Source organism: Artibeus jamaicensis, unplaced genomic scaffold (assembly GCF_021234435.1).
Source record: "Artibeus jamaicensis isolate MK-2021 breed Jamaican fruit bat unplaced genomic scaffold, CSHL_Jam_final scaffold_1964, whole genome shotgun sequence".
NCBI classification, from domain to species: Eukaryota; Metazoa; Chordata; class Mammalia; order Chiroptera; family Phyllostomidae; genus Artibeus; species Artibeus jamaicensis.
In genome coordinates, this window is record NW_026522030.1 from 42,833,931 (window position 1) to 42,851,940 (window position 18,010).

General features: G+C 39.7%; 1 protein-coding gene across 1 annotated transcript in view; it reads right to left on the reverse strand.

Annotated features, from left to right (window-relative positions):
* GLIS3 (GLIS family zinc finger 3) overlaps positions 1-18,010 on the reverse strand; it is a 665,074-nt gene that overhangs the window by 646,459 nt on the left and 605 nt on the right. The window lies entirely within an intron of this gene.

Genomic DNA, 18,010 nt, shown 5'->3' on the forward strand with positions numbered 1-18,010 from the left:
CCAATGGTGCTGAGGTTATTTTTGTCGATGTAACACACCATTAGATTAAATTAATTTTAGGTCAATAAATAGGACTCCCCAGGGTTGGATGGGGTCCTGCCATTTTATAAGAGGAACTCTCAGAGCACACCTACCACATCAGATCTGCTCAAAGTGTGGTCTGTGAACTTTCTTCATTAATATTCAATGAGATGAACCCAGAAATTAGGAGTATGTGTTCAGAAGCTCTTAATGCAATTTGACATTGCTAGAACATCCAAGCTCAAGACCGACTGAATTGTCTAGCTAGGTACAGACTCAGTGTGTCATCAGGCTGGCGTGGTGAGTCAAACATGGCCCAAGCTGCGTACTAGGATTGGTCTGCCACAGATCAGAGACAAAAAAAAATCCTAGTCCTTCACCATAGACAGTTTGAAAAGCACTGATCAACAGCCTGCTTCCAAGTCATCAGAAAAACTGAAATTAGAAAAGTCAGCATTCATGCTGCTTGTCACTACCAAAACTACTAAATACAGACAAGGATTCAGTCTTTTGGGACACTTTATTCAGATGCCAACAATCGGAAAATGGAGGGTTATGTACCCTCAAAATCCATTAAAAAAAATTAATTATTCAAGTACAGTTTTCTGTCTTTTACTCCCATCCCAGTCCACCCCCTAAGTGCTAACATCTCATTTCTAGCTGACCTTTTTATAAGGAGAAAAAAGGGTAGGTAAGGGGTTTGGGAAAAAAGGTTAATAGGATAAGAGGTGCAGTGAAGCAGCAGCAGTAGCAGCAACAGCAGCGATTTTCCTAGTATTTCTTTGTCTGCTAATCAATTAAAGAATTGGTGATTGTAAACACCAATTCAAGTGCTCCCTCTCTGGAACACAATTGACACACCCTCCTTGAGGCACAAAGGTTGAATTGCTTGTGGACCTTCTACAGTCATGTGGCCATGCATTCCAGTTCCTGGAATAACAGCTTTCCACCGAATCAATCACTTCAGCCTACCAACTAAGGCTAAAATCTTTAACTCTTGAGTTTCCCTATCAGAACCATTGCACTTAACATGATAGGAAAACTACTACAGGACCTAAAAGGCACAGCAACACTATATAGGTAATTGAACTGTTTTCTTGGGAAAATCCATGCCTGTACTAACAATCTCCCTGACATTTTCTATCCCACTGGAGATTTACAAAGGCAGACAGAAGTAATAATACATCTTAATTACCCACTGTGCGTAGAGCACTGTACAGACAGTTCTCAGGTTACCAAATACAATACCATGTAACAGAACGCAATACATTTTCCCTTAGAAGCAATTTTACTAATGGTGGGAGTACCCTAGCCTATACAAGTTAACTTAACCTAAGAGTAAACTGCATAATTTGTATTCTAATTTGACTTCTGGGTCTCTAGAACAGAAATTAAGGTGATAGAGTGACAATGAAGGGAAGTAGAGAAAAGGTTAAACTACACTAAACTTTTGAGGCTCAACTTCTTTTATGTCTCGTCTACCTTTCCATGACTTCTCAGACAACTGTCTCTCCTCTCATGCTCCCCTAGTCTCCCAAGACGCACTACTCATCAGTTATTTCATTCCCTCTCCTTCGATGTAGGTAATCTTGGGTACTTAGGAAATACACCGATTGGATTATAGTAAGGCGTGCATGACTAATAACCTCTTAATCCTCCACAGACATTTGTTTTTGTGGAGAATGCTTATATATTTTAACTCGAATAATTCTCAATGGGAAAGTGCAAGAAAAGGAAAATGTTTGAAAAAATAGATGCAACTATTCTAGGTCAAGAAAGTAGGATGACTTTTGTCTGAGTTGTCTTCTCCCAATCACTTCCTGATTTTCAGTTTCTCTCTTTTTTCTAATTACTACATAAAATTCCCAATTTTTATTTTCATAGTGAATCTCAGCACTAAGAGTGGAGATGGTCATTGGTAAAAACAAATTATTTGTACATGAGGTATAAGTCAAGGATGGTTTCAGTGAGAACTAGGGGAAGAACTACACAAATACTGGAGAATATTTGAAATACCATAAATACTAAAAATTGAAAGAAATTTTGGAGATGATTTAATCTGGTATATTGCAAAGTGTGATATGTAAAATATTTTTAGGTGGTATGCTGGCAAATCATTAAATTAAATGAAATCACATAGTGAAGAAATCACTCCCTTTCAATTCTTCTTTAAGTTTTTTTTATTATCAAGAATAATAACTCAGCTTACAAAAGATTTAACACCTCTCTAACTGTTACTTATTTTCATAAAGAGAGCGGGCCTGGAGCTCAGAATCATGAGGCAATGGTCTCTTTATAGCATTTAATGAAATTTCATTTTCACTATTATTTATTTTAACCATAATCTCAGAAAGTGGTATTTTTTTCAAACTATGAGAAAGTTTATTTAGAAAGTTACAGAAATAGAAGAAGTGGAAGGGGCTTAGGAAATAAGTTACAGAGGCAAAAGAAAGGTTCTTGGAGCTTAGGATAGAGGAGGGTAAAGGAAACCCAAGTTGGGGGAAGTGGAGGGAGAGAAGGAAGGTGCAGGCGAACTCCAGAGAAGGGAGAGCATGGAAAGTGGTATTGATTTTCAATTGGTGATAGTGATGTTAAGTTTCTTTTAAGACACATTCATTAAGGGGGGAAAAAAGTTCAAAGAAAATCTTAAGTAAATTGTGTAAGTGATACACAGACGTAGAAAAGAGTTATGGATTTGATATGCAGAATATTGAAGCTGGGGGAACACTGACCTAGCCTGAAAGAGCTTCACCTTGAATTTAAAACTCATGGGAAAGATATGCATGCCTGTAGGAGAAGAAAAAAACCAGAAATGGCATTAAGGTAAAATGCAGACCTGTTACCTGTAAGTAGAGTAGTTAACTCCTCTGAACACTCACAGGTGTGTCCAACCTGCAGGGCCACATGTGGCTCAGGATGGCTTTGAATGAGGCCCAACACAAAATTGTAAATTTACTTAAAACATTACGAGATTTTTTGTGATTATGTGCTGAATGTATTTAATGGGTGGCCCAAGGCAAGTCTTCTTCCCGTGTGGCCCAGAAACGCCAAAAGGTTAAACACCCATTAAAGAGATGTGGCTACAAGATTAGAGCTTACAAACTTCAGTGGCAAATCTCTTAAGAACCTCAGTTTACATTTATACACTCAATCTATAGCATTACCAATATCAGGGCATTTTTCTACCTCCTCCTTTTAGGAGACAATCCTTTGGGATTTCCCACCATTTATAGATCTTTCAGCACATTTTTCTGCTTGCAGCCAGAAAGAGGATAATCCTATAATACAGGAAATTTACATATAGTATAGCATATATCCTTAGTCTAAATAATAATTAACAATTCAGCATGATCAACCTCAATTCAGATGTTGTCAATAACTATGGGTCAGTATATGAAAATGTTTACCATTAATGTAAAATAGCTTTGTTTCAGGTCAACAAATGTTTATTAAACACTGAAATATATTCCAGGAATTGTGCTAAGTACTGAGGAATCACAATAAAAAAGACTCAGTCCTGCCTTCAAGGCATTCAGTGGTACAAATTATATATGAGTCACATTAATGACAGACGCTGGGGACACTGGGCCCCTGCTGACAATGTAAGGGGTGAGCCTACATCCAATCCCTGGGGTCCTCCAGGGTGTCCTTGGGATGCCAGATCTGTTACCTAGGCAAATAATTCTGTTGACTGAAAAACTACCGATGAAAACAATCCTCTGTTTCGTGTGTTTTCAGTCAGATTTTTCTGCTGAAAACAACAGAAAAAAGGAAAAAAAGACCTACCCCCCCAAGAAGTTACTGAAACATGCAACAACATTATGTGACTCTCAAACGCATTATGCTGAATGCTAGAAGTAGGGCAAGAAAAGTACACAGCACATGAATCCTTTTATATACAACTCTAGAACAGGCACAATTTATTCATGGTGCTAGGAATCAGATCAGTGGGACCTAGAGCCAGGGGTGGGGGGCAGGGAGATGGATGACTGAGGGGACTTGGAAAACCTTGAGGGTTATGGAAATGTTTCATATTTGCATTATGGAATTAGTTATGTGGGTGTAAACATCACTCAAGCCTTATTGCACTCTAAATTGCTGCATTTTATTGTATGGAAATTATACCAGAATAAATGGACTTTTAGGAATACAAATGATAAGCCTAACCATCTTCTTTCAGTCTCAATTAAAGTGAAAAGGCTTAAGAAAAGGCATTTTATGGACCAATAACCTTGAGAATTCAAAGTGCTGGGTTACTTATTACTTCCCTCTGAGATAAGGAGAAGGAGGTTGAGGTGAGAAGATCCAGTAAGAAGCATGGAGTGAATTTCATCCATACACACCTGCTCTCACTACTCACGGCAGCAGACTTCCACAGCACTTCCTGAGCCATTTAAGCAGAAAGTGCGTAAACATTATGTTGTTCCCCTAAAATGTAACATAACGTTTGCTGTGGAAAACAGGACCAGAGTGTGCAGGGCAGAAATGAACTGTGCCCACCAGACTCGTCACTGCACAAACCATGTGCCGAAGGCCAGGCCCCTGATGCATGTTTTCCTTGGGAGCTGTGTAGGTGCCAGGGGTCAGGCCTGGAGTTGTCCGTCTCAGCCAGCAGAGGCCAGAGTCCTGCTACCTTTGGGAGGGCTTCAGTCTTTCCACTTGTTCCTCCACTGTTGGGCAGTTTCATTTCTCACAAAGTTCTTCATACAAAGCTCCAATGCTAGAGTGCGGCATGTATTGCCAGCGGGAAGAACAAGGCTGAGCATACAGCATGGACTTAGTGTTAATGTCTCCTGGGCAGCCACACCCCCATCCCTCAACCCTTCTTCTGTGACCCCATTTCAAATGGGCACAACCTTGAATAAAGCTGTGAAGAGTAATAGAGAGACCTCATATAAGTTGTAGTGGGGAAGGCTTACAGGTGGAGCTCTCCAGCCCTACCACTAGTTGTCAATTACCCCAAACAGGAAGAGACACTTGCATCTCCATCAGGTGTTTTCCAAGTTACTATCCCAGCAGGAGGAAGGTTTTCCCTAGCCTGGCAACAGCTCAGCCAATGAGACTATCACAACCCAGCCAATGAAAAACCACTGCATTTCCAACTCTCAGTCTGTTCCAATGGACTCTGTGTGTAACATCTCCTCTCAGACCTCCATTTTCTCTATAAAAGAGTGTTTCTCTGCTATGTCCTCAGGATGCCTGGTTCACCATTAGACTACATATCTATATCCCAAATTACAGTTTTTTGTTGTTCCTAAATAAACCCATTTTGCTAAAAATAAATAAAAAGCAAATGTAAATGAGTCATTATATTTATGAAATCTGCCATGATTCATAAAAGCTTCATGTTGAATTTGCCTACTACTTACTAGAAACACTGTGATGCAGGATATTGCTACCCCCATTTTACATACAAGGAAACTAAAGTTTGTCAGGTTCACTGCCTAAGCTTATTGACAACACATTAGTAAGCAACAGAGAAAAGTCTGAAGCTGGAATCTTGCCTTTAAATGAGTGCTCTACCTGCAACACCAGCCACCCAAAACTATTCCTCTCAGACTTCTGCTTCTGGCTTTAATGAAGTAACATATGTTCCTGCTGAGAACAACTTATAGTCAGAAAAACATGTATAAAAATAAAATCTATTTGGTGGCATTAGTCTATCTGACATCATTAGAAAATTGCCTTAGCACCCAGGATTTTTAAAAAGATTTTGTTTATTTTATTTATTTTAAATATACTTTATTGATTATGCTATTAAAGTTGTCCCATTTCCCCCCTTCACTCCCCTCCGCCCTGCATACCCTCTCCCACCCACATTCCTCCCTTTTAGGTTGTGTCCATGTGTCATAAGTTCTTTAGCTTCTACATTTCCCATACTATTCTTACCCTCCTGCTGTTTTTCTACCTATCATCTATGCTACTTATTTTCTGTACCTTCTCCCCCTCTCTGCTCCTCCCACTCCTCTGTTGATAACCCTCCATGTGATCTCCATTTTTGTGGTTCTGTTCCTGTTCTAGTTGTTTGCTTAGTTTGTTTTTCTTTTTGTTTTAGGTGTGGTTGTTAATCATTGTGAGTTTGCTGTCATTTTACTATACCTGTTTTTTATCTTCTTTTCCCTAGATAAGTCTCTTTAACATTTCATATAATAAGGACTTGGTGATGATGAACTCCTTGAACTTGACCTTATCTGAGAAGCACTTTATCTGCCCTTCCATTCTAAATGAAAGCTTTGCTGCATACAGCAATCTTGGATGTAGGTCCTTGCCTTTCATGACTTGAAATACTTGTTTCCAGCCCCTTCTTGCCTGTAGGGTCTCTTTTGAGAAATCAGCTGACAGTCTGGTGGGAACTCCTTTGTAGGTAACTCTCTCATTTTGTCTTGCTGCTTTTAAGATTCTCTCCTTATCTTCAATCTTGGCTACTGTAATTATGATGTGCCTTGGTGTGTTCCTCCTTGGGTCCACCTTCTTTGGGACTCTCTGAGCTTCCTGGACTTCCTGAAAATCTATTTGCTTTGCCAGATTGGGGAAGTTCTCCTTCATTATTGGTTCAAATAACTTTTCCACTTGTTGCTCTTCCTCTTCTCCTAGGATCCCTATGATTCAGATGTTGGAACATTTAAAGATGTCCCGAAGGTTCCTAAGCCTCTCCTCATTTTTTTGAATTGTTTCTTCATTCTTTTCTGATTGGATGTTTCTTTCTTCTGGTTCACTCCATTGATTTGAGTCCCAGTTTCCTTCTCATTACTATTGGTTCCCTGTGCATTTTCCTTTATTTCAGTTAGGATAGCCTTAATTTTTTCATCTAATTTGCAACCAAATTCAACCAATTCTGTGAGCAACCTGATTACCATTGTTTTGAACTGTGCATCTGGTAGGTTGGCTATCTCTTCGTCACTTAGATGTATTTTTTTCTGAAGCTTTGATTTGTTCTTTTGTTTGGGCCATTTTTTTTTTGTCTTGACACACCTGTTATGTAGTGAGGGGCAAAGCCTTAGGTGTTCACCAGGGCGGGTCAACCCAGTTGCTGAGTTGTGATGCTGTATGTTGGGGAGGAGTCAAAGAGAGAACAATGGCACTTGCTCTGCTCTTTGCTGGATTTTAGTCACTTCCCCCTCTTCCCGCAAGCAAATTGGGCCCTTCTGGTGCTGTTTCCTGTGTATGTTCCAAGACCCTGTGGGTCTCTGCAACAAACTCTCCTGTGAGGCTAGGAGTTTATCCCGGCACCTCAAACCCCACAGGTGTTTTTAATTGGTGTTTTGAGGCTTTATTTACCTGTGCTGGGACCCTAGGTTGCATGGTCTGTCTCACTCCCCAGTTTCGCCTGGTTTATCTGTAAGAGAATGTGGGACCACCCGGCCTGCCAGCTGCCTTGTGCACCGCACCCCTCCACAGTCTGCCACCTTGCTGGGTCCACCAGCTGCCCTGCCATGAGCCCTCTCTGTCCTGGCTCTCTGACCCAGCTCCTCCTACTAGTCTGGATCAATGTGTTTATTTTAACTCCTTGGTTGTCAGACTTTCATACAGTCCAATTTCCTATTGGACTGGTTGTTTTTTTATTTGTTTTTCAATTGTTGTTGTTCTTATTTTGGTTGTGCAAGGAGGCACAGTGTGTCTACCTATGCCTCCGTCTTGGCTGGAAGTCCTGTTTATTTATTTTTACACAGAGGGGAAGGCAGGGAGAAAGAAAGGGAGACAAATATCAATGTATGGTTGCCCCTCGTGTGCCCCCTACTGGGGACCTGGCCCACAACCCAGGCATGTGCCCTGACTGGGAATTAAACCAGCAACCCTTTGGTTTGCAGGCCATGTTCAATCCACTGAGCCACACCAGCCAGGGCAAGCACCCAGGATTTTAGAGTATAAGGTTACAGAGATGAGGGAAGGTCAAAATGTGGCCTACCAAACAAAAAAACAATGCAGAAAATCCATAATCCCAAAAGCTGGTTTTAGGGAAAGGGGCTGATAAAATTCACAAGCTCCTACCCAGACAAGACTGATCAAGAAAAATATGAAGTGAAGACACAATATCAGAAGAGAAAGAGAAGACATCACTACAGAACTAAAAGATATTAAGAATAAAAGGATATATTTTGAACAACTTTATGCCAATAAATTGGACAACTTAGATAAAATGGATACATTCACTGGAAGACAAATTATCAAAAACTGACCCAAGAAGAAACAGGAAACTTGAATAGCCAGCCCAGTGGCAATGAAAGAATTGGAGAGAGGGAAGATAGTGGAGGAGTGAATGAAAGTCACACTAACCTCCTCCCAGGACCAATCTGGAATTACAACTAAACTGTGGAGAAATCACCCAGAACAAACAACTGAACAATAGCAAGACCTTGGACAGACAAACTGTCAGTCCGAGTCAGCACTAACTGACTAGTAAGGAGTGTGATGGAGGCTCAAGAGGGCTGGCTGGGCACCCACAGGCAGTAATGTGGGAGGGGCAATTAAACAGCCATTTGGATGCCCCTGAGAAGAGTGGGGTCTAAACCCTAAGCTGGGATCCCCAGGCCTGCTAAGGGGTCCCAGGCCTGGCACTAGCAGCAACCAGCCTAGATTCACAGCTTAGCTTTGCCTGGGAATCTCCAAGCCCAGCATAAGTAGCAGCCATTGCTTCATAGCTGCTTCACTGCTTCATAGTAGCAGATTGCTTCATAACTCAGACAGGGTGGTCCCACAAAACACAGAAGAGAGCTGACCTAGTCCTGCATCATCTGGGGAACTGCAGGGCCAGCACATTCAGTGGACAGCAACAGACCATGTCGGAGCACCACCACCCTGTCCCTGCATAGCTGATCCTCCACTGAGGGTGGAGGTTAATGGTCAGTGGTTATAGCCAGTCCTTGCAGATGACTGGCCTGGATAAATCCCTCCCATTGACCTGCCCCCAGTAATCAAGGCTCAACCACAAAAGGAGGGTATACTCAGCCCACACAAAGGGTGCACCTCAAGTACCCAGCTTGGATGATAAGGGAAGCTGTGCCACTGGACCCTAAAGGACACCTACTGCATTAGGTCAAGCTACTGAGACAGGGAGTCATAGCAGCTCTACCTAACACAGAGAAACAAATGCAGGGAGGCTGCCAAAATGAGGAGACAAAGAAACTAGGCCCAAATGAAAGAACAGATAAAAACTCCAGAAAAACAACTAAACACAATGGAAATGAGCAATCTATCAGATGCAGAGCTCAAAACACTGGTTATAAGGATGCTCAAGGAACTTAGTGAGGACCTCAGAAGCATAAAAATATCCAGTCAGAAGCAAAGGATACACTAATTAAACCGGGGAAAAACTGGGACAATTGTAATAGCAAAATCAATAAAGTTTAATTTAAAAAAATTTAATCTAAACCCTGCACTTTTAAATTTGAATTGGCTCATACCAATTAGGATAGTTCCTATTAAAACAAAGAGAAAATGACAGGTATTGGTAAAAATATGGTGAAAGTGGAACCCTGTGAATTACTGTTGGGAAGGTAAAATGGTGTGGCTGGTGTGGAAAACGGTATAACTCTTCTTCAAAATATTTTTTAACAGTTTTATTTTTATTTTACTTTTTAAACATTTTTATTATTGTTTAAGTACAGTTTTCTGCCTTTTCCCCCTATCCTTCCCCACTTCCCTCCCCTGTTCTCACCCCCACTTGTCATTGTCCATGTGTCCTTTATAATTGTTCCTACAAACCCTTCACCCTTTCCCCCTATAGTCCCCTCCCCTATCCACTCTGGTCACTGTCAGCCTGTTCTCAATTTCAGTGTCTTTGGTTGTATTTTGCTTGCTTGTTCATTTGACCCAGGAATTTTACTACTAGGATTATATTCTAAGAACCCTGAAACACCAATCCAAAAGAACCTATGCACCCCAATGTTCATAGCAGCATAATTTACAATAGCCAAGAGCTGGAAGTAACCTAAGTGCCCATCAGTAAATGAATGGATCAAAAAACTGTGGTACATTTACACAATGGAATTCTATGCAGCAGAAAGAAAGAAGGAGTTCCTACTTTTTGTGACAGCATGGATGAAACTGGAGAGCACTATGCTAAGTGAAATAAGCCAGGTGGCAAAACACAAATACCCTATGATCTCACCTTTAACAGGAATTTTCTTCAAAATATTAAAGATAGAATTACCATATGATCCAGCAATTCCACATCCAGGTATATACACAAAGCAGTGAAGGCAGGGACTTGAACAGATATTTATACACCCATTTCATAGCAACATTATCCCAAATAGCCTAAAGGTAGAACCAATCCAAGAGTTCACCCATGGATGAGTGGATAAACAAAATGTGGCATATACATACAATAGACTATTATTCAGTCTTCAGGACATTATGTTTGTCCCTCATGACATTTTGTCCTGTCGCGAAGGACAAACATTCATAGATATAGAAAGTAGAATGGTGGTTTCCAGGAGCTGGAGGAAAAAGGGATTGAAAAGTGAGTGTTTAATAGGTACAGCGTTTCTGTTTGGGAAGATGAAAAATCCTGGAAATAGATTGTGGGGATGGCTGCAGAATGATGGGCATGTACTTAATGCCACAAAACCATACGTTTAAAACTTGCTAAAATGATAAAATGTATTATAAATATCTTACCTAATTAAAAAATTTAATAGGAAATATTAGCATGAACTCATTATTTGTGTATTACTTTGAAATATGTACTTCTGAGTGCTATCCACGAAAAAGGTCTAGCGACATAGTCAACCTAGTAGCAATAAATCCCCTTATCCACAAGACTGTATTTTCCAAATATTATTTTCCACTGAAAGGAACCCAGACCCTTTGGAGAAATGGTTGATTACAGTTCCAGAGCAAAAAATGTATGAGATGGTCTTGGGACACCTAGCTGATCCATAAAATAGAGACATTATTGAAGATAAATGGTCCTGTTAAAAGGACATAGGAGCCAAAATGAAAGGACACCCACTGGCCAAAGATGGGACAGTTTAAGCAAGGAAAAGAATCATGATTACGACTGATTGAAACACATTAACCCATCCAAATCCCATCTAAATCCATGTGTCCACAATAATACTAATAAAACCAAGAATATAAAACTTCATCAGTCAGTATTGGAGGTTGCTAGTAAACCAAATTCATTATTAAGAAAACTAATAAAGGGAAAAAATAAATATAGATCCTGCCTTTTCTGTACAAACTCTATTACAGGGTAACTAAATAGTTGATGAGGTAAATAAAAATTCTTTTTATAAAAGAATTCTAGCAAATATGTTCAGCAGGAATGATAGAACTAGAATGAATTAAATACAATGGCCTTAAGCAACCATCACCAATAGATGCCAAAACCATATTCAGAAAGTTGATGGTGGATTTATGACCAATGAATCAGGCTTACTACAACAGAATCTACTGTTTGATCTTAGCATTGCTAACAATCAAACTCTAGATCTAATCACCAACTTAGAAGAAATGTGGTGAGTAGAGAAACTTATTAGTTGCTGCTATGAAGAACCAAAACAGCCAAATCTTGACTGTGGGGAATTTTATAGGACAAAAGATCTGGTCTCTTAAACAAATGAGATGAGGGGTTTCTGTTGTAGAATAAAAATTAATAACCCAGGACTCATTTGGATCCTGGTGTCCAGAGCATTGATTGTCCTCTGTGCCCTGGTTGCAACTTACCCTGCAGGTATTTATGGTTAAAATCTACAGCTGTAAAGATGCATTCTGTGCTTTCTCTTGGCTTCCCCTGGAGGGAGGGGGCAGAAGGGCATTTACTCATATCCTCAGAGCCTCTCTCTGCCTCTCTCTACACTCCCCTGCCACATGTGCCTTTATGTGATTGCATCCTAAGTTGGAGGGGTTGTTCTGGGAGGAAGCCTCCTAGTGAGGAGTAGGAGACAGAGGTGTCACTCTTTTCTCTTACATCCCCTTTTGTGGAAGAAGCCTGAAGAGAGAAAAGAATCAGTACCTCTCCTCCTCTCCCTTTCTTTTTTCCACCATTCCCTTGACCAGGAAGTGGTGAATTTCACTTCTATTCCCCTATGTCTTAATCCCAGGCGCAACAGAGTGATGGCTGCTGTAGGTAGAGGAGTGTTTTTTCCTACACTGCAGGAGAGTTCTGAGAGATGAGTCTTCCATGCTGGGATTTTGATATTCCCATGCAGAGATGAAAGAATATGGAATGTTCTTTCTCATGATAACCATCTTTCCTGCCATCTAATCCTAGATAGCATTCCAAGGTGGAATGATAGTACATTTTTACAAAATTTCCTACTGTAACAAATCCTAATCTCCCAAAGCAAACAGCCTGTTCTCAGAAAGGCGAAGGGAAAACCGCACATTAACATTTATATTACTATCTTTAGGTACATGCACCCATGCACACACACATGCACACAGAGACCAATATAATTATAATACATATATTTAAAGTTTTGTATTTTTTGGTATACAAATAAATCACTACATCCTCATCATAAAAAAACAACCCACCCACTATTTTTTAACTTACTTTTGGATTTCAATACATAGTTGTATATAAGTATTTACCATTTTCTCATATAATTCAATATTCTGCTAAAATATACTTTTTAACCCCTGAACACTGTTCATTGCCCAGGGTATTTTTATACTTAGTCAAACTTTAGCCAATCCATCTTACCAGACAGTTGTTTCCAACTGAGCTGGGATGAGCAGCCCTTTGGTATTTTTTTGGTATAAATTTCTAGAGGTAAAATGGTTGAAAGAATACAAATACTTTTGATGAAAAACGTGACAAAATGTCTAATTATCCTCAGGAAAGTCATAGCAGTTTTGGGATCACCGGCAGTGTGTGGCATTACCCATCTCTTCACACCTTCTCCAAGTTTACAATCTATGATGTTAAAATTATGAATTTTGTAATTGTGCATTTTAAAATATTTTGTTAAAATATCTTTATTCAGCTGGTAAGCAAATATTGGCTTCAATTTTCATGTTGTTGAGTACTAGTGAGACTGAAAATTTTTTCATATGTTTCAAATATGTATTGACCATTTGTGTTTATTACTTCAAATAGTATCTTCAGGTGAGGAAACTAAGGTTCAGAGAGGGTACATGACTTGTTCAAGGACATGCAGCTTCTATGAAGCAGGTAACTTCTTTTATATTCTAAAACAAAATGGGACTGTTCTTCAGTTTTTCAGAGTGAGCAATAATGCCAATGAAGCAAAGTTCTGTAGAATCCAAGAATTCAAGGACATCTAACTAATATGTAAGTCTGTTCTGGCTAAATCATCTTTATAAAATATTGCTTGGAGAATTATTATGAAGATTTCATTAACTACAGTTTTTCTTACTCTTTATAAGTCTGAGATAAATTAAATCCAGATCAAGACTGGAGGACAAAGAAGAAATTGCTAAAAAGGATGTCTGAATATGCTGACAGCATCCTTCTTACCTTCCATTGGTCTTAGTGGCCGCACAGCTGTAGATGCTGAAGGAAACCCTGCTACCCCGTGACCTCCTTCTCCCTTAACACAGCACGAAGACAAAGCAGCCGACTGAGTATGTTTTGGGATGGTAGAATACACCCAGCAAACTATTTCCAGAGATAATGCTCAGAACCTGATGCCTTACTTTTTGTTGCTGAATGTGTTTTTAAAAATTTTTTTAGTTGTATTTTTCTTTCATCTCTATCCTAATTGATATGTAAAACCAGGTTGTCACCTGCTGGCTTAACCTTGTGTGGCAAAGTCAAAGACTCTTTTCTTTAATAACTAACGAAAGAGTTCATGAGTCAACAATTTTTAAAAGAATAACAATAAAAGAAATGCCAGTTACTGAAACATTAAAAACAAGCAAACAACCAAAAAAAACCCAAAAACAGACAAACAAAAAAAACGCTTGCCAAATGTAATCTACTAAGAATTGACCGACTTCCACTAAGATGGAGGCATAGGTGGAAAAACTGTGCTTTCTCTCACAACCAATTTTACAGACAACTAAATATTAGCAACAGAAAACACAGCCAGAACACAGAAAATTGAACTTTTCGGAAGTCTGATAACAACAAATTCTTCAGCCTGACCGGTAGGAGAGGTGAAACCAGCAGCTGGAGGAGCAGGGTTGCACAGGAAAACTCTGTCAGACGGACTCAGGCACGCGGAATCCAGGTGCAGGGTTGGACCTGGTGGGCAACTCAGCGAGCGACCCCGGGAAACAGCGAGGGAGCAGGGCTGCAGGTTGACTGTGGTCACGCATTCCTGCGCAGAAAGACCAGCGAGGGAGTGGGCGTTTGGACGGGACCCAACAGGTCCTCGCTGCAAGTGGCTGCGGAGGGCGCCGCCATTTCCGCTCTGACCCCGCCTCCACATACAGCGTCATAACCCAGCGACCTGAGTGGCCGGACCCTGGTGAACCGCCTAAGGCTCCGCTCCCCACCCAGCTGCGAGAAACAACAGAGGGAGTCTCCATTTCCCGCTCTGACCACACCCCCACATATAGCAGCGACCTGAGAGTCCAAGGTTCCCCTACTCATACTTAACAGGCACGAACGGATCAAAAATGACTCAAGAAGATCTCAAAGCCCCAGAGCCTATAAATCTAAGTGATGAAGAAATAGCAAAACTCTCAGACGCACAGTTTAAAACACTGGTGATCAGGATCCTCACAGAACTGGTTGATTATAGCCACAAATTAGACAAACATATGAAGGCGAAACTAATTGAAATGAATGGAATTGCACAGGAAACCAATAGCAATGAAATGGAAACTGGGACTCAAATCAATGGAGTGGACCAGAAGAAAGCAAATAATGGCCAAACAGAAAAGAGTGAAGAAGCAAGAATTCAAAAAAATGAGGAGAGGCTTAGGAACCTCCAGGACATCTTTAAACACTCCAACATCTGAATTATAGGGGTACCAGAAGGGGGAAAGGAACAGCCACAAGTGGAAAACTTATTTGAACGAATAATAAAGGAGAATTTCCCCAATCTGGCAAAGGAAATAGACTTCCAGGAAATCCAGGAAGCTCAGAGAGTCCCAAATAAGATAGACCCAAGAAGAAACACACCAAGGCACATCATCATTACATTAGCCAGGATTAAAATGAAGGAGAGAATCCTAGAAGCAGCAAGAGATAAGGGGACAGTCACCTACAAAGGAGTTCCCATCAGACTGTCAGCAGATTTCTCAAAAGGCACCTTACAGGCAAGAAGGGGCTGGAAAGAGGTATTCCAAGTCATGAAATCCAAAGACCTACAACCAAGATTGCTCTATCCAGCAAAACTTTCATTTAGAATGGAAAGACAGATAAAGTGCTTCTCAGATAAGATCAAATTCAAGGAGTTTATCATCACCAAGCCCATATTATATGAAATGTTGAAGGGACTTATCTAAGAAAAAGAAGTTTAAAAAAGATGAACAGTGAAAGGATAGCAAACTCACAGTTATTAACAACCACACCTAAAACAAAAGCAAACTAAAAGGACAGCTAGATCAGGAGTGGAAACACAGAAATGAAGATCTCAAGGAGGGTTAGCAACAGGGGAGTGGCAGGAGGAGAAGAGGAGAGAAGGTACAGAAAATAAGTAGCATAGACAGTAGGTAGAAAATTGATGGGGGGGGCAAGAATTGTATGGGAAATATAGAATCTAAAGAACTTGAGACACATGGACATAAACTAAAGGGGGGTAATGGTGGGGACGGGGGGTTGGGTGGAGAGGAACGAAGGGGGGAATAGAACAACTGTAATGGCATAATCAATAAAAAAAATTAATAAAAAAAAAAAAGAGTTGACCAAGGGTCTATCTCAGCAAGATGAAGGAATTTGAGGGACCAGGAAAAAGGTAGATGTTAACATTCTATGGGGGGGGGGCAGGGATCCTAAAAAGTCTTTTTACCTGGCTTAAAATTCTTATTGCAGTAGAGTAAGGGTGCCCCCCCCTCCGCCCCACCCAGGAACTGAGTGCTAAGATTCCCCTTAGGAAGAGGGAAATGCCTCTTAACACATGTCCAATTTGAGATCATTTGTGGCCATGACTATCCCAGGCCAAGAGTATAAAAAATGGAATTTAAGCACTAGGGGTCTCTACTCTACCTCCTCCCCAAAGTGATGCTTCCTATAATATTTATTGTCTTAAATAGAGAAATCACATAGAATTAGGTGCCAGTAGCAGCCATGAAGACAGAAATTCAAGGCTTCAATCACTGCCTCATAAAATGCATGCAGTTCCACTGGAACACAGCATGGTAGGATACCTGAGTGTCTCCTGGATGTGGATGGCTAGATTCTTGAAGATCTTGCACAAAGTAATATTCATGTAACTCAAGTGTAATTTTCCCATAACAATACTGTATTTGTTCCTCATATAAAAGGTGCAGATTTAAGGTACAGATTTGTGCATTTAGCTTGACAGTCTACCTTGTCCAATCCTTGCTCTTTCTTTTATTAATGGAGAGAATTTAAGCATCTTACTTAACCTCTTTTTGCCTCAGATTTCGCAGCTCTAAAATGAAGGTGATAACACACAATATCTCATTTGATTGAGTCTTCAAACAGCCCCATGAGTTAGTAATCAATAGTCATTAAGCTGTTGTTAAGATCAAATAAGTTAATATGTATAAAATGGTTTCAAAAAGTGCCTAGCACATGATAAGTGTATCAGAACTATTGCTTATTACTTTTTTTATTACCAGCTAAAGTGGAACAGCCATGTGGCAATAGCATAAATGCAGTTTATAATTCACATGGCCCATGCACTTTGAACTTTTGAGACTTTTAAGTTTTATTTTCAATTTAGGATATTTTCATTATTTCAAAATAAGTGTATATATTTAGACTTTATCTTTTAATATTGCATTATTCTAAATTTGCATAATTAAATAAGCATAAAACAAGTATGCACTATATGGGCTTTTGCTATGAACGTGCAATAGATTAAAGGTTCATTGCAATTCTAAAAAGAATCACTATTGATCAATATTGATCCTGTACTTCTGAAGTTGTTCAGGTTGTGTATACAAAAGGCAGGCAAAAAGAGGGAGGGAGTTAGAAGATGCCTGCCCAGGCTAACTCAAACTAAAACCAGTGATAGTAGTACTTCCTGTGCATCAGGTGCTGGGCTATTATACACAATTCTTACAATAACCCAGTAAGATTACTATTAATGCCCCCACTTTACGGGTATAGAAACTGACACACAAAAAAATTAAGCAGCTTGCCCAAGGTCACTCAACTAGTAATTGGTGCTACTGAGATTTAAACCTACCTATTCTACCCCCAAACCCCAAGTGTAATTGTCTTACTATACCTCAAAAAATTGATGTAAAAAGTTCACTTTAAGTTCTTACACATTTTTCCTCTTTTCAGGGCCTGTTTATTTCTTAAATCTGTTCTACCCACAACTGCAACGGGCATGGGTACGCTAAATAAACATTTTGGAAAATACAGAAAGCAAAAAGAATCAAACATATTATTACCAAAGATGACCATTGTTAAAATTTTAGCATATTTCCTTCTAGACTTTTTTCTAAGTTCATAGTTTTGTTTTATATGTTTGTTTTACATAGCTGTGAACAAATTGAATATACAACTTTAATCTTTTCCCCTCATGTTATAACATGCTATCCTGTTCTACTAGAAATGTCATAAACTTCCTTTACACAGGTTGCACAGTGTACTGTTGCATGGAAGTTCCATAATATATTTACTATTCCTTTCATGTTGGACATCTGACTACTTCTAGTTTTTTTACTGTGAGATGAATATCTTTGTTTCCTTTTTTATAGTTTCCCTTTTCCTGACATTTCTTCATGTCTTTCTCAGCACACAGTGACCTTGATATCCCTCTATCCTCCCTTCTCTCAAAACTTACTTTCTGGAAAGGAGCTGAAAAACTCATTCATAGCCAAGGGTATACAACCTTTTGACCTCTCTGGACCACAGTGGAAGAAGTGTTGTCTTAGTCCACACATTAAATACACAAACACTAATGAAAACAAACAAAAAAAAATCTGA